General features: G+C 43.8%; 1 long non-coding RNA gene across 3 annotated transcripts in view; it reads left to right on the plus strand.

Moving 5' to 3' along the window:
* The first annotated feature begins 7,124 nt into the window (after positions 1–7,124).
* LOC141264383 (uncharacterized) overlaps positions 7,125–27,253 on the plus strand; it is a 76,493-nt gene continuing 56,364 nt past the window's right edge. Inside the window, exons 1-3 of one of the 3 annotated variants that reach the window (XR_012319915.1) lie at positions 7,125–7,307; positions 20,268–20,382; positions 21,633–21,776. This is a non-coding gene — a long non-coding RNA (uncharacterized lncRNA). The remainder of the gene's footprint in view (positions 7,308–20,267; positions 20,383–21,632; positions 21,777–27,253) is intronic. The other 2 variants (XR_012319917.1, XR_012319916.1) reach the window with 2 other exon arrangements.

A 27,253-nucleotide genomic window follows, 5' to 3' on the forward strand; every position in this document is an offset into this window, starting at 1 on the left:
TACGAGACAATGCGTCAGCTTTCACATTCTTAGTCCACGGTCTGATTGTAATCAAAAAATTACACCTTGAGAAAAACAAGAACCATCTGGCTTGTCTAAGAGTTAACCTTTTAGCTGACTCAATATAGGCTAGATTCTTGTGATCAGTGATCAGTGACCACAGTAGCTGGATGAACCGCCCCCTCCAAAAAATGAATCCATTCCTCAAAGGCTAATTTTACAGCAAGTAACTCACGATTCCCAACATCATAATTTCTTTCCACCGGCAAAAATTTCTTAGACAAAAAGGCACATGGACGAAAGTTAGTCAGAGTTTTGGGCCTCTGCGATAAAACCGCCCCCCACTCCGACCTCCAAAGCATCCACCTCTACAATGAATGGTTCTTGGAGATCTGGTTGGATCAGAATGGGGGCAGACATGAAACACTCTTTTAATTTTTCGAAAGCCTTGATTGCACTCGGAAACCATATCTTGAGATTAACCCGCTTAAGTGTAAGGTCAGTAAGAGGTTTAGCAATCTGAGAAAACCCCTTGATAAATTTCCTATAATAGTTGGCGAATTCCAGAAAATGCTGTAAAACCTTGAGATCACGAGGCTGAACCCAGTCAATTATGGCCTGTACCTTCCCAGGGTCCATCTTAAACCGTTTTGCAGACAAGATGAACTCCAAGAATGAAATTTCCTGAACAAAAAAAACACATTTCTCCAATTTAGCAAACAAAAAGTTCTCCCTTAATCTTTATAACACAACCCGGACATGTTTCTGGTGAGAGTCCAAATCTGGCGAGAAAATTAGAACATCATCCAGATAAATTACCACATATCTTTCAATGCAGTCAGAGAAAATATCATTCATAAAATTTTGAAACACAGCAGGTGCATTGGATAACCCAAAAGGCATGACAAGGTTTTTAAACAGACCGTCAGACGTTAAAAAACATAGTTTTCCACTCATCACCCTCCCGGATGTGTATCAATTTGTAAGTCCCTCTAAGATCAAGTTTAGAGAATACCCTGGCCCGCAGAAGCTGATTATATAGGTCAGTGATGAGTGGAAGTGGGTACGTATTTTTAACCGTGATTTTGTTTAGTTCTCGGAAATCGAGGCAAGGACGGAGACCCCCATCTCTCTTTTTTTACAAAGAAAAAATCGGCAGCTACCAGAAAGGAGGAAGGACGGATATGACTCTTCCTTAAACTTTTGTTAACATATTCTTTCATGGCGGCCCGTTCTGGCCCGGACAAATTGAAAAGGCGAGCTTTAGGCAGTTTGGCACAAGGAATAAGCTCAATAGCACATTGCTAAGGGCGATGGGGAGGTAGCATCTCCACCTCTTTTTCTGAGAACACATCTCAGAAGTTCTTCAGGTACCCCGGCAGACCCTTTAGACTAGCGGATTATATTTGTACAGTTTTCAGACATTTCTTGCAACAATTAGGGCCCAATTTAACAATCTCCCTCTGACACCAATCATTGACAGGATTGTGAATCTGCAACCATGGAAGTCCCAGTACCAACCCAGCAGGTAAATTATCCAACGCAAAACATGAGAAGGATTCAGAGTGGAGAGCTCCTACTTGAAGCATGAAACCACCGTAACCTACTTGACCAAATTCCTGGATAATGGTGTTTTGTCAAGGGCGAAGACTTGCAAGGGTCTTTCTAAACTAACTGTCCTTAACTTCAGAACCAGTCCTAAATCAATAAAGTTAGCAGCAGACCCACAGACGATGAACACCAATGTTGATAACACCTGGTTCTCGCAGGATAACAGTATTTATCAGTACCCTAGAGAGAGAAGGGTACTGATATAACGGGCTCCAGGGAAATATAATGGGCAGCCTGCTGTTCATCACATCTCTCACGGATTCCACAGTCCATTCGTATGGCCTGGGTCATGGCCTCCCCCAGTGAACAAAGAGCGTCATGGAGGACCAGGGCATGTTTAAGGGTTTCAGAAAGGCCTTTGCGGAACAGGCACCTGAGAGCTGCATCGTTCAACAGAACTGCAGTGGACCACTGTCAAAACTCAGTACAGTAGTTCTCAGCTGTACGAGCCCCTTGTGCCAGGTTCGTGATCTTAGCTTCAGCGACCTGGATCCTGTCGGGTTTGTCATATATCAGTCCTAAACTGTCAAAGAAAGTATCAACAGAAAACTGTTCTGGGGCTAGCGGGACAAGGAATATGCCCAGGTCTGAGGACCCCCTCGCAGTAGGGACATTCCCACCCGCTGAAACTCCTCCCCTGAAAATCGGGGGTGCAGGGTAAAGAATAACCTACAGCTCTCCCTGAAGACCCTAAACTGGTCTCTCTCTCTCCAGAAAATTTATCAGGGAGGTCTATTACAGGTTCTGGAGAGACCAACAGTACATCAGTGGGTACTGACGTCACAGCGACTTCCAGCAGTGAAGGGCTATCAGAGATTTTCATCATATTAATTATTTGACCCTGCAGCTGACATTGTGATAACTCTAGACTCTGGCTGTCCTTAGCCAGATCCTGAGTCATCAGCTTCAAATTCGCCAGCTGGTCACATAGCGTGTGAACAGTTTCCATACAGGCGAAAAAGAAAAACGTATGGGCCAGACGTAATGTGACACTGAGTCACTTTTTACGGCCAGGCCGTGAGATGGGATAGTCAAGAGGTCCGAAGTCAAAGCCAGGAGGGTACGTCATAAACAGAAGGAAGAGAGAAAGGTGAAGTCAGATAGCGTTACGTAGATCAGAATACCAGGAGGAAAGCAGATCTAAGCAGAAGGAGTTAAACAGACAGATGGTTAGAACAAGGTCCAAGGTCAGGCAACAGAAGATCAATAAACAGAACTGATGATAGCCAGTGCCTCCCAGTCTCAGATTGGACAGCCGAGCTGTCAATCACCACACTGACAGCTATTGCACGCCCTTGTACCAGATTGGATGGTCGAGCTGTCAATCACAGTACTGACAGCTCCAGCACTCCCCTGTACAAGATTGAACAGCTGATAAGACTTCACAGGTTGTGTTTTTTGCTGCTTTTTTTATTCAAATTTAAAGCTTTACAGTACTAGTAATAGCAAAGGATATTAGATTTCAGAAATCTCATACACACACTGTTTTTTTTCCTGACTGATTTGGAAAACTGCAGCATTTTTTGCAAAATGCAGCATTTCACTTCTTTCAGCGTTTTTTTCAGCATTTTTGCAGCATTTTGTCACCTATAGAAAGCAATGAGTAAGTGCAAAAATATAGCAAAAACCGCAGCTATCAGATTTTCGTGCAAAAACCTAAGGAAGTTGCGTCATTTTTTTTGGGGGGGGGGACTAGGCTTTATCAGCATGCACAAGAGACAATAAAAATGCAGCAAAACCTGCTTTTTGTAGGCAACTTCTTTACTGTCAAGAGAGCAGGTTTTGCCTGCAGAAAAAAAACGCAGTTAAAACGCAAATTGTAAACATAGCCTAACTCTGATTTACAGTCAGTCAAAAGCTGCGGTCACAAGATTGTGGCGCAGGATCGGTGTGGCGCCGGTAAAAGCAGAAGGCGGCGGCAGGTAACTATATTACTAAGGGCAGGGTACCTACATTATTGATACCACTCCAGGGCTGATAAAAAAAATGCAGGAGTTTTAAGAAAAATCAAGAGCAGTGCACACCTGTCCACCGCCACTTTTTCATCTTACACCTCTGTGCCTAATATACCCTTTTTAGTGCACTGTTAGGCCATGTTACCATGTGCGAAAATGCTGCATTTTGTCTGCAGGTGTTTCCACCAAAATAAAATGCTACTTACTGCATTTTGCTGTGTTTTTTTTCAGAGTTTTTTGGTGCAAATTTGACACATTAATCAATGCATTTATTAGCCCAGCAGCGCTGGGATTGTGCGACTAAACCAGAACAGTTACATGAGTTTTTCAGGCTCTCCTTAAAACCTCTAGGGTTAAAAAACACCAAAATTCTGCAAAGTTCAACACTGTTTTTATGCCATAATCCCACGTGCAAAACCGCTGCTTTTTTTTCCCGGCATCTGCGCCAAAATACAAAACAGCAATCTGTGCAGATTATTGCAATTTTGTTACATTTTTATGCGTTTGTCTTTTTTATGCATTTTTGGTGCAGATTTGAAGCAGCATATTTTGTGAATTCTGAACTTAAAAACGCAACTGCATTTTTTTTAGGCTCCCCATAGAAAACTATGGAGAAAAAACACCAAAAAGTGCACAGCATCTTTAAACACAGTGGATAATGGTTTTCAAGAAATCGCATTTACCTTGCTTTAAAAACGCAAGAGATTTTTGTGGGAAAATAAGATGGTTTCATACATAGTGGAGCAAAGTTCCTAAAGATGTCTAGACAGTGTAGATGTAATGCAAATTTATCACTTTGGTTTATGATGGATGATAAATCTAGTGCTCTTTTAGACGGCAGCAGGTAAGCATATGAAAAATCATCGAAGTTTCATCCAGAAACTAGTGCAAGGCATACAAGACAGTTTTTGGAGCAAATTACATAAAAATTAGGACTAAGTTAAAAAAAAATCTCCTTTACTGTTTTACTTCAGATATATAAAATATGAAATGTACTTTTTCACTGGGTTTTTTTTTGCGTTTTTGTGTCCCTGACAAAGCTTCCAAACACAGCAAGCATTAACTCCTTCACACTTCTTTTTCAGTGCCCATTGCCCCTCTCCCTTTCTGATGCAATTGTGGGGTACCCATAGCCTGATGAAGTATCGTAGAATATAGTAAAAGTGATTAAATGATCCTTCTAGAGTAGGGGTCTGATAATCAGCTGGATAAATGGGCTGCACTCAAAAAAATGTTTACGTTGACGAGCCGCATTTTTTGTCAGACAAGATGATTTTTTCAGTGATACCATTTTTTTATCACATTTTATTCCATTAAAAGGGTTGTCCAGTACTTTTAAAAATATGCCAATGTGTTTTAATGATAACTAGAATCCTCCTCCTCCCCCTCCTCCGGCCGCGCGCGCCGTCCTAAGGAGTCCCCGGCCAATAGCCAGAGGACCTCCCATATATAAGGCACCTCCTCCAAAATGGAGGTGCCCGAGCAATAGTTGATGCACAGTATACTTATCTCTGCTTCAGCCCTCAGGTCCAGTTGCCAGCCTGACTACTCTCCCGCCCGACAATCTGTCTTACGTTCAACCCGCCAGTCTGTCTATGGGCAAGTCCGCCTGCTTACCAGGAAGCACCTGACAGTTACCTGCCTGCTACCTGCCGTACCTGCTAGCCTGCTCACCTGGGAGCACTCGCCTGTTATCTGCCTGATACCTGCCGTGCCTGCTAGCCCGCTCACCTGGGAGCACTCGCCTGTTACCTGCTTGTTACCTGATAGCCTACCTGGAGACTCGGCCGTCACTTGCCGTGACCACCTGATAGCCTACCTGGAGGCTCCTGCTGTCACTTGCCGTGACCATCTGTCTGCTAACCTAGAGACTGCAGCCTGCTCTGCCGTCACGTGCCGTGACCACCTGTCAGCTAACCCAGAGACTTCTGCCTTAGCCTACCTGGAGGTTCCTGCTGTCACTTGCCGTGACCACCTGTCTGCTAACCTTGAGACTTCAGCCTGCTCTGCCGTCACGTGCCGTGACCACCTGTCAGCTAACCCAGAGACTTCAGCCTGCTTGTTGTGCCCAACCGTAATATCGGTCAGTCCCAGTCATCTGACCCGTGGGAGCCTCTGCTCTCTGACAAGGTCGTCCCCAGAGTAGCACCTGGTCCCTCTGCTCGGTCCCTCCCTGGTCACGGAGTCGTTAGCCGCCGTACGACCAGGGTCGGTCTGAGTTGATACTTAGTTACGCCCCTCTGGGTCCCTCCTTGCACCGCGGCACAGAGGTTCCACCACCCGGATCCGTAACACTCCATATAGTATAATGGGCCCCACATAGTCCTCCATGCTGAATAATGGGCCCCACATAATCCTCCATACAGAATAATGGGCCCCACATAATCCTCCATACAGAATAATGGGCCCCACATAATCCTCCATTCAGAATAATGGCCCCACATAGTCCTCCATTCAGAATAATGGGCCCCACATAGTGCTCCATACAGAATAATGGGCCCCACATAGTCCTCCATGCAGAATAATGGGCCTCACATGGTCCTCCATACAGAATAATGGGCCCCACATGGTCCTCCATACTGAATAATGGGCCCCACATAGTCCTCCATACAGAATAATGGGCCCCACATAGTCCTTCATACAGAACAATGGGCCCACCTAGTCCTCCATGTAGAATAATGGGCCCCACATAGTCCTCCATACTGAATAATGGGCCCCACATAGTCCTCCATACTGAATAATGGGCCCCACATAGTCCTCCATACTGAATAATGGACCCACATAGGGGTGGCGGTTCTGGTGTCGCGGGCCAAATTTAGCCCACAGGCCAGAGTTGTTGTTGTTTTTTTTAAATGGATAAAAGTTTCCATGACTCCACTTTTCCCGAAACAAAAAATAAATAAGCATATTCAGTACTGCCATGTCTGCAAAAGTATGATATATAAAAATGTTAAATCATTTAACCCATAAGATAAACACTGTAAGGAAAAAAAAACACCTAAATTGGTGGTCGGCACAACTCCCCCAATAAGCTTGGCTAGGATCAAAATGTGATATCTACCAATAAAAACAACAGTAAGTGATGTAAAAAGCCCAATCACACAGCGCCTCCGATGGATAAGTAAAAGGTTACGGGTCTCCGAGAATGCCAGCACAAACCAAATCATTAGTTTTTATTTTACAAACGTTACAAATAGTTTATGTCACCAAAAAACTATCGGAGTTTTGTATCTCTGTAATTATACTGACTGAGAATCACGTTTCTGGGTCATTTTACTGCAGAGTGAGAGGTGTGGAATTGCAGTTTGCGTTTTTCCACCATTTTACCGTATTTTCCTATCCATTATATGTATATACATTATATGTAGAGGAAACCTTTTATAGGGCGGTGACATCTTGTGCCCCCCCTTAGAGGACACAGGGTCCATGTAATGAGTGACACGTGCACACTCCGCTGAGTGACCCCTCTGCACGTTCCGCACAGCTGAATGGGGCTGCTGTTCTCCCTGTGGCCTCTAGGTGGCGGACCATGTGCCGGGATGCTGCACAGCCTCCTCCTCTGCCCTGCAGTGCTGGTGCCAGCTTCCGGCTATGATAATAAGGAGGTGAAGAGCACGGCGCCTTGTGGACAGTGTGCTGCTGCTCCCGACCTCCCTCAGTTACCACAGGAGGTTGCATCCCCCAGTCTCTGGTAACGCAGTGACTAATGCTTCCATGATGCACCAAGCACGACGGGACAAGGTGTGGCTTGCACGCTACGACTCCTATGTGTGTGCCCAGCTCCCTGCCCTCCCCCAGACCTGCAACGTGTACACCTTGCAGGCAGCGGAGACCCTTCAGCAGTCCTCAGTCCTTCACTCCCTGACTCAGGGCAAACAGGTGTTCGTGTCATGTGACCGTGCGCTGAGGGGGAGGGTGGTACCCTGCTCACACACTGCGCACGGACTACTAGGCTCAGCCTGGAGATGCTCCGCGCATGCGCACTCGCCGCTCTAATAATAGTGTACTATGCTCGGTGTCTGCGCCCTCACACGGGGCACGTGCTTCTCCCCGCAGCCCCTCCGCCTCCCTGTGGGGTGTGGAGGAATTAGAAGTGGTGCTCTGCCTGTCTCCTCGCAGAGAGCGTGGAAAAGTGGGTCAGGAGGGAGTGTAACTAGCCTGCCCCCTTGTTATGGAGTAAGACATGGTGGTCCCTGACCGGGGTGTCAGCCCATGTAATTAGGTGAGGACCGGTCACTAGTTGTGGCCGCTGCGCTCACGTTTTCCTTTCTCATAGTCCTGGACCCCATTTCATCATTTGCAATAAGTAATTTTTTATTTTTCTTGTGGTTTTCACTGACACTTTTTGTTTTTTTGAGCAAAATTGTTAAAAATGTCACAAGCAAACTCAGAATTTCTCTTTAGGCCAAATTTATTACTGCACCTGCACTTGTTAGGTGGTTTTTGGCCTTTACTTTGCACCATATTTATCTTTTTGCTCCATTTTTGGAGTCTCTTTTATGTTTTATGTGTTCGACTAGCCTTTTTTTTTTTAGTTTTTTATTGCGATCATACAGGTGCTTCTCACAAAATTAGAATATCATCAAAAAGTTAATTTATTTCAGTTCTTCAATACAAAAAGTGAAACTCATATATTATATAGAGTCATTACAAACAGTGATCTATTTCAAGTGTTTATTTTTGTTAATGATGATTATGGCTTACAGCCAATGAAAACACAAAAGTCATTATCTCATCATATTAAAATAATTAACAAAAAACACCTGCGAAGGCTTCCTAAGCATTTAAAAAGGTCCCTTAGTCTGTTTCAGTAGGCTCCACAATCATGGGGAAGACTGCTAACTTGACAGATGTCAGAAGGCAGTCATTGACACACTCCATAAGGAGGGTAAGCCACAAATGGACATTGCTAAAGAAGCTGGCTGTTCACAGAGTGCTATATCCAAGCATATTAATGGAAAGTTGAGTGGAAGGAAAAAGTGTGGTAGAAAAAGGTGCACAAGCACGGGATAACCACAGCCCTGAAAGGATTGTTAAGAAAAGGCCATTCAAAAATTTGGGGGAGATTCACAAGGAGTGGACTGCTTCTGGAGTGAGTCATTGACTGACACTGACACTGACACAGACACACAGACACACACACACACACACGTAAATTTTGCATTTCATTTGGAAATCAAGGTCCCAGAGTCTGGAGGAAGAGTGGAGAGGCCACAATCCAAGCTGCTTGAGGTCTAGTGTGAAGTTCCCACAATCAGTGATGGTTTGGGGAGCTATGTCCTCTGCTGGTGTAGGTCCACTGTGTTTTATCAAGACCAAAGTCAGCGCAGCCATCTACCAGGACATTTTAGAGCACTTCATGCTTCCCTCTGCCTACAAGCTTTTAGGAGATGGAAATTTCATTCTCCAACAGGACTTGGCACCTGTCCACACTGCCAAAAGTACCAATACCTAGTTTACACACAACAGTATCACTGTGCTTGATTGGCAGCAAACTCGCCTGACCTTAACCCCATAGAGAATCTATGGGGTTTTGTCAAGAGGAAGATGAGAGACATCAGACCCATCAATGCAGACCAGCTGAAGGCTGCTATCAAACCAACCTGGGCTTCCATAACATCTCAGCAGCGCAGTTTGCATTTTAAAAACATTTTTCAAGCTGTTGTTATAAAGTATTCTAATTTACTGTGATAATCACTCTTGTGTTTTCATTGGCTGTAAGCCATAATCATCAACATTAACAGAAATAAACACTTGAAATAGATCACTCTGTTTGTAATGACTCTATATAATATAGGAGTTTCACTTTTTATATTGAAGAACTGAAATAAATTTACTTTTTGATGATCTTCTAATTTTGTGAGAAGCACCTGTAGTTTAGGGTTTCTAGATGTTTTCGGCTGATTCATCACTTGTGAATTTTTGAAAAATCATAAAAACTTGTCTCAAATGTGCTAATGTCCGCCCAATGTGACTGTTATGTACTCCAGATAGTGTGCCGGAATTTTTAGCCATTTTACAAAAATGTGGCTTTTTGTGCTAAAAAGTCTCAAAAATATTAAAGGCAGAAATAACAAATAGTCTATTTGACTTTGCTCAAAATTCTTGATCTGCGAGCACCATTTTAAAGAATTTGGCACAAAAAATGGCAACGAAGAGCACCAGGCCAAAAAGAAAAGTAGCTAAAAAATGTAAATCTGCACTTTTTTTTAACATTTTTTGGGTCTTTAGCGTAAAAAATTCCAAATTCTTTAAGCGGTCGCACACTAGTCTTAAACTGTGACAAAATAAAAACGTACGTGATTGTGTGTAGAGGGGATTCGGGAGTGGAGCGCTCTCCATGGATGATAGCTACCGGCTAAATTACATGTCTCAAACAGCATTTAAGCACTACTATCAGTCTCTGCCAGCAGCGTTTAAATGGAACGTGTGCTGGTCGCCGCCATTTTGGTCTGAAGCTAAGCTGTATGCTGAGCGTCCATGATTTTCACCATAGAGATCATGAGTTTTACTATGTACCGCAATACTGTATGCGGTATATAATATAAGCGATCAGATTACCTCAGGTTCAGGTCCCCTGAGGGGACTAAAAAAGTTTTAAAAAATATATAATTTTTATGAAAGTTCAGATCATTTTCCCATTAAACTTAAATATTGCCTTGTTCATAAAGTCCAATCTATCAAAACATAAAATTAATTGGCCCAACTGTTAAACGCCATGACGAGAAAATAAATCACAATGCCACAATTGTGGGGTTTTTTGGTCACCACTCCCCAGTAAAAAAAAAATACAATAAAAATTGATCAAAACGTCGTATCTATCCCAAAGTAGAAATCAATAAAACTGTCAGATTGTCACACAAAAAAAAACAAACACTCAATCGATGGAAAGATAAAAATGTTGCAGGTTTCAAAAACTGGCGACACAAACGCCAACTTTTTTTTTTTACAAATATGTGAATTTTTTTTTCTCCTCTTAAAGGGGTTGTCTACTCCTAGGACAACTCCTTCTTGTCTAAATGTACAGCCCCGATAAAATAAAAAAACCTATGCTCACCTTCCGTGCCGGCTCCGTTCCAGCGGTGTCGGCACTCGCAGTCCCGTGGCTGTGATGCAGTGGAATGACACGTGATTCCCGGTGCCCAATCAGCGCTGGCGTCACTGTCTCCGCCTTCGGACAAACTGAACATGAAGAGGAAGCCAGGGCTGCAGCTGATCCCAGACTTCATGTTCAGTTTGTCCGAAGGTAGGGACTGTGACGCCAGTGCTGATTGGGCGCCACGTGTCATTCCACCACATCACAGCCACTGGACCGCGATTACCGACACCGCTGAAATGGCGCCAGCACGGGAGGTGAGTATAGGTTTTTTTATTTTATCGGGGCTGTAACATTTGGTTTAAGAAGGGGTTGTCCTAGTAGTGGACAACCTCTTTAAATGTTTAAAAAAAAAAAACTATACAAGTTTGGTATAGCTATAATCGTGCCGACCTGGATAATCATGAATTAGAAGGCTTTTTACCACAATGTACGCCATAAAAATGCCAAATTAACCATGGTGGAATTCTATTTCTTTTTTTCACAATTTCACCACACTTGAATTTTTTTCTCTTTTTCCAGTGTATTGAATATAAACACAAATGGCATCTTTTAAAGCTACATCTTGTCCTGTAAAATGCAAGGCCTCATACTGCTTTGACAGAAAATGTAAAAAAGTTATGGCTCTTAGAAGAATAGGAGGAATAAACAAAAGCACGAAAATTGGCAGGGAAAGGAAGTGGTTAAAGGAGAAACCGCCAAGTGTTAAAGGGGTGTTCCTATCTCAGACTTGGTGACATATCCATATAAATGTCTTAGAGGAGCATGTCCGTAAAGTGGGACCTACACCTATCCCAAGAACCCATCCCATTTTGCATTGATGAGAATGATTATGTGGCCATATATACACAGCTCTCTCCATTAACATCTTTGGAAACTCCAAAACTGTTTCACATTAAGCTTTTGTCTCTGTTTTCACCCTATACACTGCATGTCAATTTCCCCATGGATCAGCAGCATGTGGATGAGATTTGTTCAAATCTCATCCACTTTACTACTTCTGTAATAAGTTGCGGATTGTACACTTGCAAATCCAAGTGGAAGATGTGTATGGTATCCACTACATGTGAACATACCCTTTCAATAACTTACCTAAATTGGTGTTGTCTGCAGAATGTACGCCTTGTAAAGGAATATATAGTACTTTGCTATAGGGGAGCTCTGTCAAAACTGATTCAGAGCAAAAGTGGAGTAGTAGATAGCTACTAATTTTAAAATGGCTGAAAAAATGTTGAATAACTGTTTGCTATATGCAAGTACTTCACTTGTCCATTCTAACTTTTATGAAAATTGTTCAAATAGGGTTTAGCTCAATACAACCTCGCCTGTCCTCATTACCATGCACCTTTGGAGTTGCTTATCTTCAAGGAAAACAAAGAATCGCAGTTACTCATTATGATAATAATAAGAAAGATCACGGTTACTGATGATGATTATAAAGCTCCAGTCAGAGTTATAGTGAAGAAGATTGCATTTCTTCCTACGTCACTATATAGTTATATTTAAAGATTTATCATAAGCCAAATTTTTATAGGTTTACTGACTGGAGATTGTTTCTGCTTATTGCACCAAATGTATCCAAACATCACACAATATTTGTTTAATTTGGCGTATATTTATATGAACCAACTTTTGTTTAAAACTGTTTTTCCAGTTATTACTCCACCACCCTAGTAGAGTGAGAATTGCAACATTTTCATGATATATTTAAAAAGTTGCAAATCATAACTGTATTGCATGTCTAATTTCGCAGACTTTCTCACCTACGGTACTTTTCAAACATGGTGAGAGCAGTGTAAAGTTGCAAAAAGCAACAAAACAAATGACCTGCACCAAAATGTTCAACTTTATTATTCCATTTAAGAGGTTGTCCACTACTTTTTGATTGATGACCTAACCTTAAGATAGGTCATCAATATCTGATCGGCCGGGGTCCGACACCCATCACCCCCGCCGATCAGCTGTCATCTGTGTCGGCGGCCGCCGGCTGGAAGTACTCACTTGCGGAGCTGGCCGTCTTCTGATAGTGGCTGCCGCAGGGTACTGCACATCCACCTCCTATTGATTTGAATAGGAGGCGAATATATAGTACCAAGCCTCAGCCACTACCAGAAGACGGAGCAGCTCCGCATGTGAATACTTCCGGACGCCAATGACAGCTGATCGGCAGGGGTGTTGGACCCTGGCCAATCAGACATTGATGACCTATCCTAAGGATAGGTCATCAATCAAAAAGTAGTGGGCAACCTTTTTAAAGGATTTTTTCACTACAGTGATATTGATGATCTATTCTTACGATTGGTTATCAATATCAGATGGATTGGGTTCTGACATCTCCACCAATCAGCTATTAGGAGCTCCGGCTCTAGATTTAAAGTGTGTATGGAGCGGAACACTGCAGCTCTGACACACCGTTTAGTGGCCGCTCCCGAGTACTGCAAATCAGCACCAAATGTTGGCTGAGGGTGGTGGACCACCACCGATCTGATGTTGATATTATCAATAAAATAGGTCATCAATTTCAGAGTAGTGGAAAACACAATGAAACTGCTGCAAAGGCATTGATAATCACACTGTCCTCCCAGCGGGCAGCATTAGTACTGGCTGTATCTGATTAGAATGTTGTACTAGGGCAGCGGTGGCGAACCTATGGCACGCGTGCCACAGGTGGCACGCAGAGCCCTCCCTGTTGGAACGCAAGCCATAGTATCAGCACAAGCCCTGCCGCCAGCCTCCTGAACTACTTCCATCACCTTCGACCGCTCTGTGTCCTGTGTCGGGGGGCGCGCGCGCTGTGTCCTGTGCCGTCTATTATGCCCGTGTGCCGCCCCATCAGCCCTTGCACCGGCCCATCAACCTGCACACCGCTTGACTAGGACTGCTAGTCAAATTTGAAGGTACAAGGGTAAACATTAGGTATAACTAATGTTAGAAATAGAAAAAAAGAGAGGGGTCGCTCTCTGGTCTATTTGGATGCACTGAAGAAAAAAGTAATCTAAATTGCAAAAAGAACTTCGGCACTCCATACATGAATATATAAGAAATATTGTATCTAGACTAATGTCACTTTGAAAAATGAAGGTTTTTTGCGCATAATTTGGCCAATTTATGTGTGCCCATCAACCACGACAAGGTCACCTTTATATGATGGGTAACTACGCTACACTACCACTGGATATGCCACTCTTGGTCTGTAAGCCTGTATGGACAATACGTCTCTGCTTGGGCTTTAAACCTACAATGTATGGGCTAGTAGAGCTAGTTAAAACCACCTGTGAAGGAATAGAAGGAATTAGTGGGAGGGACGCATGGTCAGAAAAAAGGCTGTCAAACTTCTAATAGTGTGAACACGTACCTGCTGCAATGTCCCAGGAGCTTGATCCCAAAAATGATTAATAGAATGTTAGAAATGAATAGCAGTACACAATTTTGAACTATGTTTTTCCAAACTGACTGTTTCCCCTAGGTCAGCGGTGGTGAACCTATGGCACGCGTGCCAGAGGAGGCATGCAGAGCCCTCCCAGTGGGCACGCGCGCCATCTGTTCAGCACAAGCACCGCCACCAGTCTAATGAGCCAGGGCCTTCACCTGTGCCCGAGCGCTGTGTCCTGTACCCATGTGGCGCCCCAGCAGTCCATTAAAAAAGTTATCCACTACTTTTTCATTGATGCCCTATCCATAGGATAGGGCATCAATGTATGATCGGCCGGGCACCCAGCACCCCCGCCGATGAGCTGTCCTACGGATAGGGCATCAATCAAAAAGTAGTGGACAACTTCTTTAAGGGACTTTATTCCCTCATTGCCATTTTAAAACGGCAATCAAGAATAAGGCTGTACCGCCTCCCAGTGTCAGAAAATCTCCAGGATTTCAGCTACCTAGGACCTTTTTTTCCGGTCCCCCATCACATGATATTAACAGCGATCAAGTAAAGAAAAAAAAGTGTGCCAATGTTACAATGATTCCTCTTTCTTCTGACATAATATAAATATCAGAAGAGAAAGAAATAATGCCCCTGCGGTACCCCTGCCGTCCCCGGGCCTTCCACCTCCATCCACTGGCCTACGCCTCATCTCCTAAAAAAAAAAATGGCGGACACATGCGCAGTGCACCCTCTGAGATCTACTGGCCCGTACCCGTATTGGTTCCTTTTCATCACTGTGATATCAATATCACAGTGCTCAAAAGGCAATAATTAATCAAATCCCCCTTTGTCATTCCCTTAGTCAAATAAAAATTATAAAATAAAAAGCATATTTTTTTCATTCTTTGCAGTTTGGGTTGGGGTTAGGGTTGTGTTAGGGGTGTATTGGGGACAGGATTAGGGTTATGGCTAGGTCTAGGGCTGTGTTGGGGCTTTGTTATAGTTGGGTTGGGGTTAGGGCTGTGTTGGGGTTGCGTTATAGTAGGGTTGGGGTTAGGGCTGTGTTGGGGTTGGGGCCATGTTGGGGTTACATTTGGGATTGAGGCTGTGTTGGGGTTGGGGTTTGGGCTGTGTTGGGGTTACGGTTGGGGCTGTGTTGGCGTTACGTTTGGGGTTGGGGCTGTGTTAGGGTTGCATTATAGTAGGGTTGGGTTTGCATTATAGTAGGGTTGGGGTTACGGTTGGGGCTGTGTTGGGGTTATGGTTGGGGTTGCGTTATAGTAGAGTTAGGGTTGGGGCTGTGTTGGAGTTACAGTTTGGGCTGTGTTGGGGCTACGGTTGGGGTTACAGTTTGGGCTGTGTTGGGGTTACAGTTGAAGTTTGGGCTGTGTTGGGGTTGCGTTATAGTAGGGTTGGGGTTGTGTTGGACTTAAGGTTGGGGTTGGGGCTGTGTTGGGGTTATGGTTGGGGTTTGGGCTGTGTTGGGGATGGGGCTGTGCTGGGGTTATGGTTGGGGTTGGGGCTGTCTTAGGCTATGTGCCCACAATGCAGAAATGCTCCGGATTTTTCCTGAGCATTTTTGCATCTCCCCTGGCAGGAAAAACGCATGCGGATTGTATATGCGTTTTTCCTGGCAGGGACAAGCGGATGTGAAGCGTTCTTCACATGCATTTCCGCATGCGGGTTCACAAGGGCTTTCCAAGCGATTTTAGCATCACTTGGAAAGTGCTTGTCAACTTGGTCACACTATATAAATCCATGCAAAAGGCATGGATTTATATAGTGTGACCGTAAAGAATGGTTAAAAATAAATCTATACTTACCTTCCGATGGCCCCCGGAGTCTTGCTTCACCGTCCTGGCTGCCGGCAGATCGTGGTACACTGAAGGACCTGCCGACGTCAGCATCGCGTGACCCGTCACATGACTATGACGTCAGCACAGGTCCTTCAGTCCATCGCAATCTGCCGGCATGGGAGGACAAGCGCATCGGGGGCCGTCAGAAAGTAAATATAACATTTATTTTTTATTTTATTCTTTTTTTTACAGGTACTATGGTACCTGGGTCTGGATGAGAGTCTCCTCTCCTCCACACCCGGGTACCATCCGCACATTGGAACGCATGGAATGCGCATCTACATATACAGTGATGCAGAATCCATGCGTTCCAATGCAAGTCAATGGCGGCAAAAACGCAGCACTTCCGCAAAATAATTGGTAGTGCTGCGTTTTTTTCCGCAATGATAACCCGCAGCGGAAATTTCCGCAGCATGTGCACAGCACATGCGGATTATCATTGGGGAACATGGCTGGCCTTCTACCATGCATTTTTTAAGCGTTTCTGCAGCGTTTTTGCCGCTGCGGAAACGTTTAAAAAACGCATCGTGGGCACACAACCTTAGGGTTGGGGTCAGGATTGCATTTTTTCAAAAGTAAAAAAAAAATGATGGCAATATGACGACTAGTGTTGAGCGCAAGTGCTCGCTACTCGAGTTTGCATCAGCTGCTCGGGTATGCACTGCACAGAGTATTGCGGAAGCTCGAGTGATATGCTAATGTATGAGTTGTTTTTTCTAAAATAAAACCGCAGCATTCAGGTTAAATTGCCGTGTTGGGCACTTTGCTATAAATAAGTGGGTTTTGGGTTGGAGTTTGGGCACTCAGTCTCTAAAAGGTTCGCCATCACTGTACTAGGGGATCATGGGATTGATACCAGGAAAATACGATGACATCTAAAATTTAAGAAACTACAATGAAGTAAGTAGACTACATACAGTGCAGTTTGTGGGACAGTCAGATGCAGAGCTGAACATTTGTGTTTGCACTGGAGTGCTTTTGTTAGAGCTGATTCTGGACAAAAGTCCTTGTTTTGGCTTAAATAAAAAATATTATCCTTACTTATAGATCACTCACTATCCACATTGGGATTCACAATCTAAACTCCTTCTCAGTATGTCTTTAGGGGTGTGGGAGAAACCCACCAAAACACAAGGAGAACATACAGACTCCATGCAGATGTTCTTAGGCTATGTGCACACGATGCAGAAATGCTCAGGATTTTTTCCTGAGCGTTTCTGCATCTCCCTGGCAGAAAAAACGCACGCAGATTGTACATGCGTTTTTCCTGCCAGGGACATGCGGATGTGAAGCGTTCTTCACATGCATTTCCTCATGCGGGTTGACAAGCGCTTTCCAAGCGATTTTAGCATCACTTGGAAAGTGCTTGACAACTTGGTCACACTAGATAAATCCATGCCGTTTACATTACTGTGACCTTAAAGAATGTTTAAAAATAAAAAAATAAATCTTGCCACGAGTTGCCGGCAAGTGAAGACAAGCGCAGCGGGGGCTATCAGAAGGTAAATATAACATTTATTTTTTATTTTATTCTTTTTTTCACAGGTTCTATGGTACCCAGGTCCGGAGGAGAGTCTCCTCTTCTCCAAACCCGGGTACCATCCGCACATTGAAACGCTTGGATTCCGCATCTACAGATGCAGTGATGCGGAATCCATGCGTTCCAATGCAAGTCAATGGCGGCGAAAACGCTGCGTTTCCGCAAAATAATTGGTTGTGCTGCGTTTTTTTCCACAATGATAACCCGCAGCGGAAATTTCTGCAGTATTTGCATAGCACATGCGAATTATCATTGGGGAACACGGCAGGCCTTCTACCATGCGTTTTTTAAGCGTTTCTGAAGGGTTTTTGCCGCTTAAAAAACGCATAGTGGGCACACAGCCTTAAGGCCCCGTCACACTTAGCGACGCTGCAACGATCCTCACAACGATACGACCTGTCAGGGATCGTTGCTGCGTCGCTATGTCTTCGCTGGTGAGCTGTCAAACAGGCAGGCTCACCAACGATCAGGGGAGCAGCGACATCGTGGAAAGAATCTTTCCACGATGTCCTGCTCCTGGTTACCAGCCTGCTGAAGCAGGAGCAGGCTGGTAACTATGGTAAACATCGGGTTACTAGGGGCACACGCGCTCCTAGTAACCCGTTGTTTATCATGGTTACCACTCTGCTACAGTGAGCGGGAGGTTACCGCTCACTTTAGCAGGCTCGTAACCATGATAAACAACGGGTTACTAGGTGCACGTGCCCCTAGTAACCCGATGTTTATCATGGTTACCAGCCTGATCGCTGCTCCCGCTGGTCACACACTGCGATGTGTGCTGACCAGCAGGAGAGCAACGACCAAAAAATGGTCCAGGACACTTTGCAGCGATCAGCGACCTCACAGCAGGGGCCTGATCGTTGCAAAGTGTCACACATAGCGACATCGCTGGTGAGGTCGCTGTTGCGTCACCAAAACCGTGACACAGCAGCGATCTCGCTATGTGAGACGGGGGCTTTAGTCTGATTTTGAATTTAGGACCTGAACAAGGCAACAGTCACTGAGCTAATTACCTGGATAGCACTTTGTAGTCTGAATATCTCCTAAAACTGGCCACAGATTTTAGATAGCTGTCTGCAAGCCTTTGTCTGGCTAACAGCTATTGTGTCTGCTGTCCCTCATACATATGCACTCTTGTTTTGCCTAAGTAAGCCGCAGGGTGCAGGCTAAAATCAAAGATACCAATAATATGGAGATCCAATATACCTAACCCTTCATTCCAATTAAATGTTATCGTTGAGTGGCGACACCACATAACACATTAGATTGTCCGCCAGTCATGCCCATTTTAGTGGGCTTGGACTACATGCATGTAACATATTTGGGCACCTTAAAGGGGTTTTCCACTACCTGGACAACGCTTGTAAAAATAACAGATACTCACCTCCTGCACGGCACCGTTTCAGCGCAAAACAGAGATTCTTCTAGATAACATTCATTAGATAAAGTGGCCAAAAAGGTCACTTATGCCCCCTAATAGGGGTTGTGGGATTCTGGCATGCAGCGTGAGATCCCACAACCCACTGTGGCCCTCTACACTGAGAATGCTTGAGATCTTGCTCTTTGCATTAGCTGCCACATCCTTTAACGAACAGTTGCTAAAAAGTAACCACTATAATTTAGTGTTTTTGTTTGGTAACTGTATAGTAAAGGATGCAGCAGTTTTGGGTAAGTGCAGAGAGTGAGATCTACAGATAACATGCTTTCACAGCCAAGAGGGCCACAGAGGGTTGTGAGATCCAGCTTTCCATGCCAGGATCCTTTAGCCCCCAATGGGGACAGTGATGATAATGTCTGTAAAGCGCTGTCGAATTAATGGCACCATATACTGTGGGAAAATGGAATGGAGAGGTCTGTAATTTTTAGCGTAGGTACAGTTCACCTGTCAGAGACAAAATCTTAAAAAAACCAGAGAATCACAGAGAGAATCTTATTGTATGATTGTTTACATATTTCATTTTCATTTTATTGCATGAAATAAGTATTTGATACAATAGAAAAACAAAAATCCATCCTCCCTTCAATACGGTGCTGTCATCCTGTCTCCTTTGCAGAACAGCTTCCCCCCCCATTTAATGCTTCACGGTTGGGATGGTGTTCTTGGGGTTGTACTCATCCTTCTTCTTCCTCCAAACACGCCAGGTGGAGTTGATACCAAAAAGTTCTATTTTGGTCTTATCTGACCTTCTCCCATGCCTCCTGTGGATCATCCAGATGGTCATTGGCGAACTTCAAATGGACCTGGACACATGTGCTGGCGTGAGCAGGGGGACCTTGCATGTCCTGCAGGATTTTAATCCATGACGGCGTAGTGTGTTACTAATGGTACTGTTTGAGACTGTGGTCCCAGTTCTCTTCAGGTCATTGACCAGGTCCTCCTGTGTACTTCTGGGCTGATTCCTGACCTTTCTCAGAATCATCCTTACCGCACGAGGCAAGATCTTGCATGGAGCCCCAGACTGAAGAAGATTGACAGTCATCTTGTGTTTCTTCCATTTCTTAATAATTGTGCCAACAGTTGTTGCCTACTCTCCAAGCTACTTTGCCGATGGTTCTGTAGTCCATCCCAGCCTTCTGCAGGTCTACAATTTTGACCCTGGTGTCCTCAGACAGCTCTTTGGTCTTGGCCATGGTGGAGAGGTTGGAGTGTGATTATTTGAGTTCAAACAGGTGCAATTAATACAGGTAATGAGTGTAGAGTAGGAGGGCTTCTTAAAGAAAAAATAACAGGTCTGTGAGAGCCAGAATTCTTGCTGGTTGGTAGGTGATCAAATACTTAATTCGAGCAATAAAATGCAATTTAATTATTTAACAATCATACAATTTTCTGTTTTTTTATTTTTAGATTCTGTCTCTCACAGTGGAAGTGTACCTATGATGAAAACTACAGACCTGTCCATTCTTTGTAGGTGGGAAAACTTGCAAAATCCTCATTGTATCAAATACTTATTTTCCCCAATGTAAGTAAGTAAAATAAATTAATAAACAATAAGACTTCCTGATGAAGCTGCTTGAGAGAATGGAAAGGGTGTGTAAAGCTGTCATCATATTAAAAGGGTGTACTTTGAGGACTCTAAGGTTTAACATATATTGAGGCATTTTTTCACACTTTTTTTATTCCTTGCTTCCATGTGCTCCTTCATGGTTTTGCTGCCATCAGTCTGAATCTACAATATGCATGTTCCAGTAAGAACAAGGAAAAAACAATTGCATGAATAGGTGTGTCTAAACTTTTGACCAGTACTTTACTTTCTGGCTCGCTTTTCTGGATGGCTTACTATACCGAGCCAGCTGTTTCTCGACTACTCTTCTAAGTTAACCCCTGGATGCCCACCCTACCTTGACCTTGGACTTTGCCTGACTCTTCTTGTGCCTGAACTGGCGAATCCTAATCTCCCTTTTTGATTCTGTCCTTGTCTAGGCTTTCTCTAGTTGTGACCCACCCTGTTTGGTTATCCCTCAGCTAACATGGCCAGTTAGAGATTTTTCTGTGTACACAACCCAGGAGTCCCGGCATCAAAGTACTGATCCCTTATAGGGGTTAAAGTGTGACTGCAAGGGAGCGCCTTAAGCTCTGCTAAGCAGAGTGGGTAGCGGAGAACCTGACTGTACAAGCCCATTTTCAGCTGACTGTATAGTACACGTAAGATCTAATATTTAAACAGTTAAAAAGTTAACTTTGCAAATTTTTTTCCTATATAAATGTTTATTGAAACTGATGTTTTATTGGAAATCAGCAAATTAGATAGAAGCACCAGGAGTAAAGGATCTAGCATTTCCATGTGGGGGTCACCATGTTAGAACCCTCCTGTTTGTTTTTTCCATCTTGTGTTTTGCGGTCACGTGACCATCTGCCTTTATATTCCAGCTCCGCCCTTTTGGCTGTGCTGGACTTCAGTGTTTGACTGTTTCTCTAGCCAGGTGCTTCTGTGGCTTTCTCTGTCAGTTCGTTTCATCCTTCTGGGACCACTAGTACCTTTTTGTCTGTTTGTCTTTTTGTGTTCTGCAACAACTTCTCTGATTAGGAGGCGTCCCATTTTTTGTTCCAGTCCTTAGTTCTTTTAGGGACCCCTCCCCTAATGCTATAGGTCTTCGTTCAGACTAGGCGAGGACTAAGGCGGTTCTATTCACTAAGAACAGGCAGCCCGTTACATCGTAGGGATTCAGCTTAGTTTTACTGTAGGGACAGTTTTCCCTTATCTTTCCTTAGTTCATGTTGCAGATCATAACAGTAAGTCCAACCAGAAAAAAAAACGAAAAGGAAAGAAACTCGGGGATCAGTATAGTTTCCATCCAGGATTTGGCTCAACGCTTGCAGGGATTGTCTCTGGAGGTGGCCAAGCTCCAGCAACACGTGAGTAGCTGTTCTAAAGCGCATTTTGTGGAACCCAAGGTAGGACTGTCTGATGTTTTTTATGGTAAACAGCAAGATTTTTTTTCCTTTAAAAATGCTTGTTTGTTATATTTTCGTTTGAGACCAAGGTCCTCTGGGAATGAATCACAGCGCATTGGTTTCATTATGTCACTTTTGCGCAAAGAACCACAAGAACCTAATGATCCATGTTTAAGGTCTGTAGAAGAATTTTTTTCTGCTATGGGGCTATTATATGACGATCCTGATCTAATCTGATCTACTGAGGCAGAACTCAGGCGTTTGAATCAGGGGTCAGGTGATGTTGAAAATTATTGCACACACTTCAGAAGATGGGCCTCAGAAGTTAAATGGAATGATGTAGCTCTGAAATGTCTATTTCTTGCTGGTCTGAGTGAAAGGGTTAAGGATTTGTTGGTTGCATTCCCCGCACCTGAGACTCTGCAGGATGCCATGCAATTAGCTGTTCGTGTGGATAGGAGACTGAGATTTAGAAAGAATGAGGTAAAGACTCCTGTAATTACAGGTCCTAGTCCCCAGAAAATCTGCTCTGACGGCGGAGAACCGATGGAGGTTGGGGTGAAGTCGCTCCCCTCTCAGGAAAGAGACCGGAGGTTCACCGAGGGATTGTGTCTTTATTGTGGTAAAGCTGACCATTTGGTTAAGTATTGTGAACTTTGTTTAAGTAAAGAAAAAAAAAAAGTCAGTTACGCCCTTATAGCTTGTTTACGCTCTGCAGGAGTATTTCTTTCTGGGAGTACTACTTTGCAGGAAAATTTGATTGAATTTCAGGTATTTGTGGATTGTGGTTCAACACTTAGGCTATGTGCCCACGTAGCGAATTTCAAGCGGATATGCTGCAGAATTTCTGCAGCGTATACGCTTGGTAAACGCTATGTAAGCCGCCCCCCATGGTCCCCAAGGGAATTCCGCAGGTTCAATGCCCATGCTGCGTATTTTTCCGCAGTTTTTTTGCTGCGGGGAAAAATCCGCAGCATGTTCATTAATTTTGCATTTACGCAAGCGGAATTGCCTTTGCAGTGCAATAAAAGACGCAAGGCAATTCCGCATGTGGAAATCGTGCGATAAACGCACGATAAATGCGTGCGGAATTCCACATGCGTTTATCCGGCAGAGGACATGCAGCATGGGCACATAGCCTTAATGTGATTGATAAAGGGTTTTTGGAAAACCTTAAATTGAAATCCAAACCTTTGTCATCACCTATTTCTGTGATTGCAATTGATAACACTCCCTTGAAATGTATTACTCACAAGGTTGCTGCATTTCCCCTCACTATCAATGGAGTTCACCAAGAAATTTTGGACTTGGTTGTATTGGATAATTTACTCCCTCCGGTGGTTCTAGGATTGCCTTGGTTAAAACTGCACAATCCTTTGCTGGACTGGTCTACTAATGTGATTAAGTGTTGGAGTCCGAAGTGCTATGATAAATGTTGTAATGGTCGCATTGCGGCTGTGGAAAAAGGGGAATTGCCTGTACCTATTCAAGATTTTTGGAGGGTTTTTTCAGAGGAGGAGTCGCAAGTTTTACCTCCTCATAGGGATTATGATTGCGCCATTGAGTTTGTTCCTGGAGCTACTCTTCCCAAGAGTTGCTTGTTTAATCTGACAATCTCTGAAAGAAAGGCCTTGGAGGAGTACGTACAGACTAGCCTGGCTGCTGGTCACATTAGACCTTCTAAGTCGCCTGTGGCAGTTGGATTTTTCTTTGTTAAAAAAAAGGACCTGGGTTTACGTCCATGTCTGGATTTTCGTGAAATCAATAAGATTACCGTACTCAATTCCTACCCATTGCCGTTAATTCCTGACTTGTTTAACCAGTTGGTGGGGGCCAAGTGGTTCTCTAAAATTGATCTCCGGGGGGCATACAATTTGTTACGAGTGAAGGAGGATGATGAATGGAAAACTTCTTTTAACACTCCGGTAGGTCATTTTAAGAATCTGGTGATGCCTTTTGGTCTTACCAATGCACCTGCATTTTTTCAGAACCTTATTAATGACATCCTGAGGCCTTTGTTTGGTAAGAATGTGGTTGTGTATTTGGATGACATTTTGATATATTCACAAGATCTAGAGTCCCATTGGCAGAGTGTACGTGAAGTCTTGCAGTTATTGAGTGATAATTCACTCTTTGCTAAGCTGGAGAAATGTGAGTTCACTGTGCAGAAAATTAGTTTTTTGGGCTACATTGTCTCCAGCGATGGCTTTGAGATGGACCCGGTGAAGGTTCATTTGGAATGGCCTAGGCCTATTGGTTTGAAATCGATACAGAGATTTTTGGGTTTAGCCAATTATTACAGGAAATTCATTAAGAATTTTTCTGTAATTGTTAAGCCTCTGACCGATCTCACCAGGAAAGGTGCGAATATGGTCCAGTGGACTACTGAGGCCATTGAAGCGTTTGAGTATCTCAAAGAGATGTTCAGTTCTGCCCCTATCCTTATGCAGCATGATGAGACCAAGCCTTTTTTGGTCGAGGTCGATGCTTCATCGGTGGGGTTCGGAGCAGTTTTGTCTCAGGAGAACAAGGATGGAGTACATCCTTGTGCCTTCTTTTCGAAAAAAAATTCGGAAACCGAACTGAATTATGATGTTGGAAATCGGGAGTTGCTGGCTATTAAACTCGCGTTTGAACATTGGCGTCATTTTTTGGAAGGCGCTAGATTTCCTATTCAGGTTTTCACAGATCATAAGAATTTGATCTATCTGGATGCTGCCAAGCACTTGAATGCCCGTCAAGCTAGGTGGGCACTTTTTTTTTCTCGGTTTCATTTTTCTGTTACCTATATCCCTGGTACTAAGAATGTTAAAGCCTATGCTTTATCTCGCAGCTTCTCTCCTACGGTCGGTGCCGAGGAAGAGGAGAGCATTTTACAGAAAGAAGTTGTGGTGGCGGCATTGGACTCCATTTTGGAGAATGGCCGCTCAAGATGATGCTCAAGATGATGCTCCATCTAACACTCCCCATGGGAGGTTGTTCGTGCCTAGAGCCTTTAGGAGAGGTTTGTTTGTGGAGTGTCATGAGTCTCTTTTGGCAGGTCATCCAGGAATTTCGGAGACTAATAGACTTATCAGTCGCAGTTTTTGGTGGCCTGGATGGCAGAAGGAAGTCATCAAGTGGGTGCGTCAATGTACTGTGTGTGTTAGGTCAAAGGCTTAACATACTCCTGCTGCGGGGTTGCTTTGCCCTCTGGAGGTTCTTAGTGCACCTTGGACGCATCTCACAATTGATTTCATTACTGATCTTCCTGTGTCCAAGGGTTTTACTGTCATCTGGGTGATCGTGGACCGTTTTAGTAAGATATGTCTCATTTGGTTCCATTCATTAAGTTGCTCTGCGCCAAGACACTCGCTAAGGCGTTTGTTAAGGAGATTGTCAAGCTCCATGGCGTGCCCACGGATATTGTTTCTGATAGAGGACCTCAGTTTGTGGCTCGCTTTTAGCGTGCTTTTTGTGAAAGGTTGGGAGTCCATTTGTCATTTTCGTCTGGGTATCATCCTGAGTCTAATGGACAGACTGAAAGAAAGAACCAGGATGTTGAACAATTTTTGCGTTGTTTTGTGGCGGACAATCAAGAGGTGTGGTCTGAGTTTCTGCCTCTCGCAGAATTTGCTCTTAACAATCATACATCCTCCTCTGCTGGGTGTTCTCCTTTTTTTTGTTGTACTGGGAAACATCCATCTTTTGTTTCGTTCTCCAAATTGTGGTCGGCAGTGCCAGAGGAGGAGAATTTTTCCGGTGATTTGGAGAGAGTTTGGACTAATGTACGTTGCAACCTTCAAGAGGCTAACAAGAAGTCCAAGAAGTATTTTGACAGGAAACGTAAGGAGGTTTTGTTTACTGTGGGTGACATGGTTTGGTTGTCCTCGTAGAACCTGCGGTTGAGGATTCCCTCTAAAAAACTGAGTCCTAAGTTTGTGGGTCCATTTAAAGTGCTTCAGGTTGTTAACCTGTCTGCTGTTAGGTTGGATGTCCCTACTTCCTGGAAGATTAATCCTGTGTTGCATGTTTCCTTGTTGAAAAAGGCTGATGTATCAGATAGGGATGCCACTGTCTCAGTTCCTCCTGTGGTGGAAGACGGCGAATATGAAATTTCCCGTATCTTGAATTCTAGATTGCATAGAGGGAGATTACAGTATCTTGTCTCCTGGAAGGGTTTCGGTCCCGAAGACAACTCCTGGGTAAGGACGGATGATGTCTCTGCTCCTAGGCTTGTTAATGCTTTCCACAAGAGGTTTCCGGATAGGCCTGGGCCTGAAGGATCCAGAGGATCCTCATAAAAGAGGGGGTACTGTTAGAACCCTCCTGTTTGTTTTTCCATCTTGTGTTTTGCGGTCACGTGACCATCTGCCTTTATATTCCAGCTCCGCCCTTTTGGCTGTGCTGGACTTCAGTGTTTGACTGTTTCTCTAGCCAGGTGCTTTTGTGCCTTTCTCTGTCAGTTCGTTTGGTCCTCCTGGGACCTCTAGTACCTTTTTGTCTGTTTGTCTTTTTGTGTTCTGCAACAACTTCTCTGTTTAGGAGGTGTCCCATTTTTTGTTTCAGTCCTTAGTTCTTTTAGGGACCCCTCCCCTAATGCTATAGGTCTTCATTCAGACTAGCCGAGGACTAAGGCGGGTCTGTTCGCTAAGAACAGGCAGCCCGTTACATCATAGGGATTCAGCTTAGTTTTACTGTAGGGACAGTTTTCCCTTATCTTTCCTTAGTTCATGTTGCAGATCATAACACACCACAAGACTAATGTGAGAGTAGGGAGTTACTATATAAAAATTGGCAACTGAACAAGGCTGTTGTGACTGAAGACTGTTTACACTGTGATCTTCTGTTGTTTCTGAGTCTGGATTATACTGAAAATTGTATCTCTAATTGCCAGTCATGTACGGTTTCTTCAATATACCATAATGGCTCAAGTATGCACCAAGTATCGTGGGTGCTCCAGTGACATGTTCGAGTCCTCACTCCTGCATGTTTTGCGGCTATTAGCCCGTGTATGTCAGCCCATGGATGTAGAATTAAATGACTATAGAACCTGGCTTTATGAGAATCCAGGATAGGCTCATGCTGCATGCATTCTCTGTAGTGACATAAAATAATGTAGTCCTAATGAGTGTACTGAAAGTCTACAGTCACTTATCTGTTAAATGTCATATTGCAATAAGGTTGAGATTCTCATTTATTGGAATGAGCGCAAGATGTAAAACATAAGGTGCTAAAAATAATTCTGAATGCCAGCTAACAAGACACCATATAAAAGACATTGACATAGCTTCAGTCGTAATATGAAGCAAGAGGAAAACCTGTTAGGGCAGTGCAACAATCTAGAACTACAAGGTGACCTTGTTTTATGGAAAATATAGGCATCGATTTGACAAAGCACAGAACAATGTAGCAAGACATAATTCCCTTTAAATCTCAAATTTCAAGAGCTTCTGTAC

This window comes from Phyllobates terribilis, unplaced genomic scaffold (assembly GCF_046119375.1).
Source record: "Phyllobates terribilis strain yellow unplaced genomic scaffold, ASM4611937v1 Scaffold_4__5_contigs__length_816908805, whole genome shotgun sequence".
NCBI lineage: Eukaryota > Metazoa > Chordata > Amphibia > Anura > Dendrobatidae > Phyllobates > Phyllobates terribilis.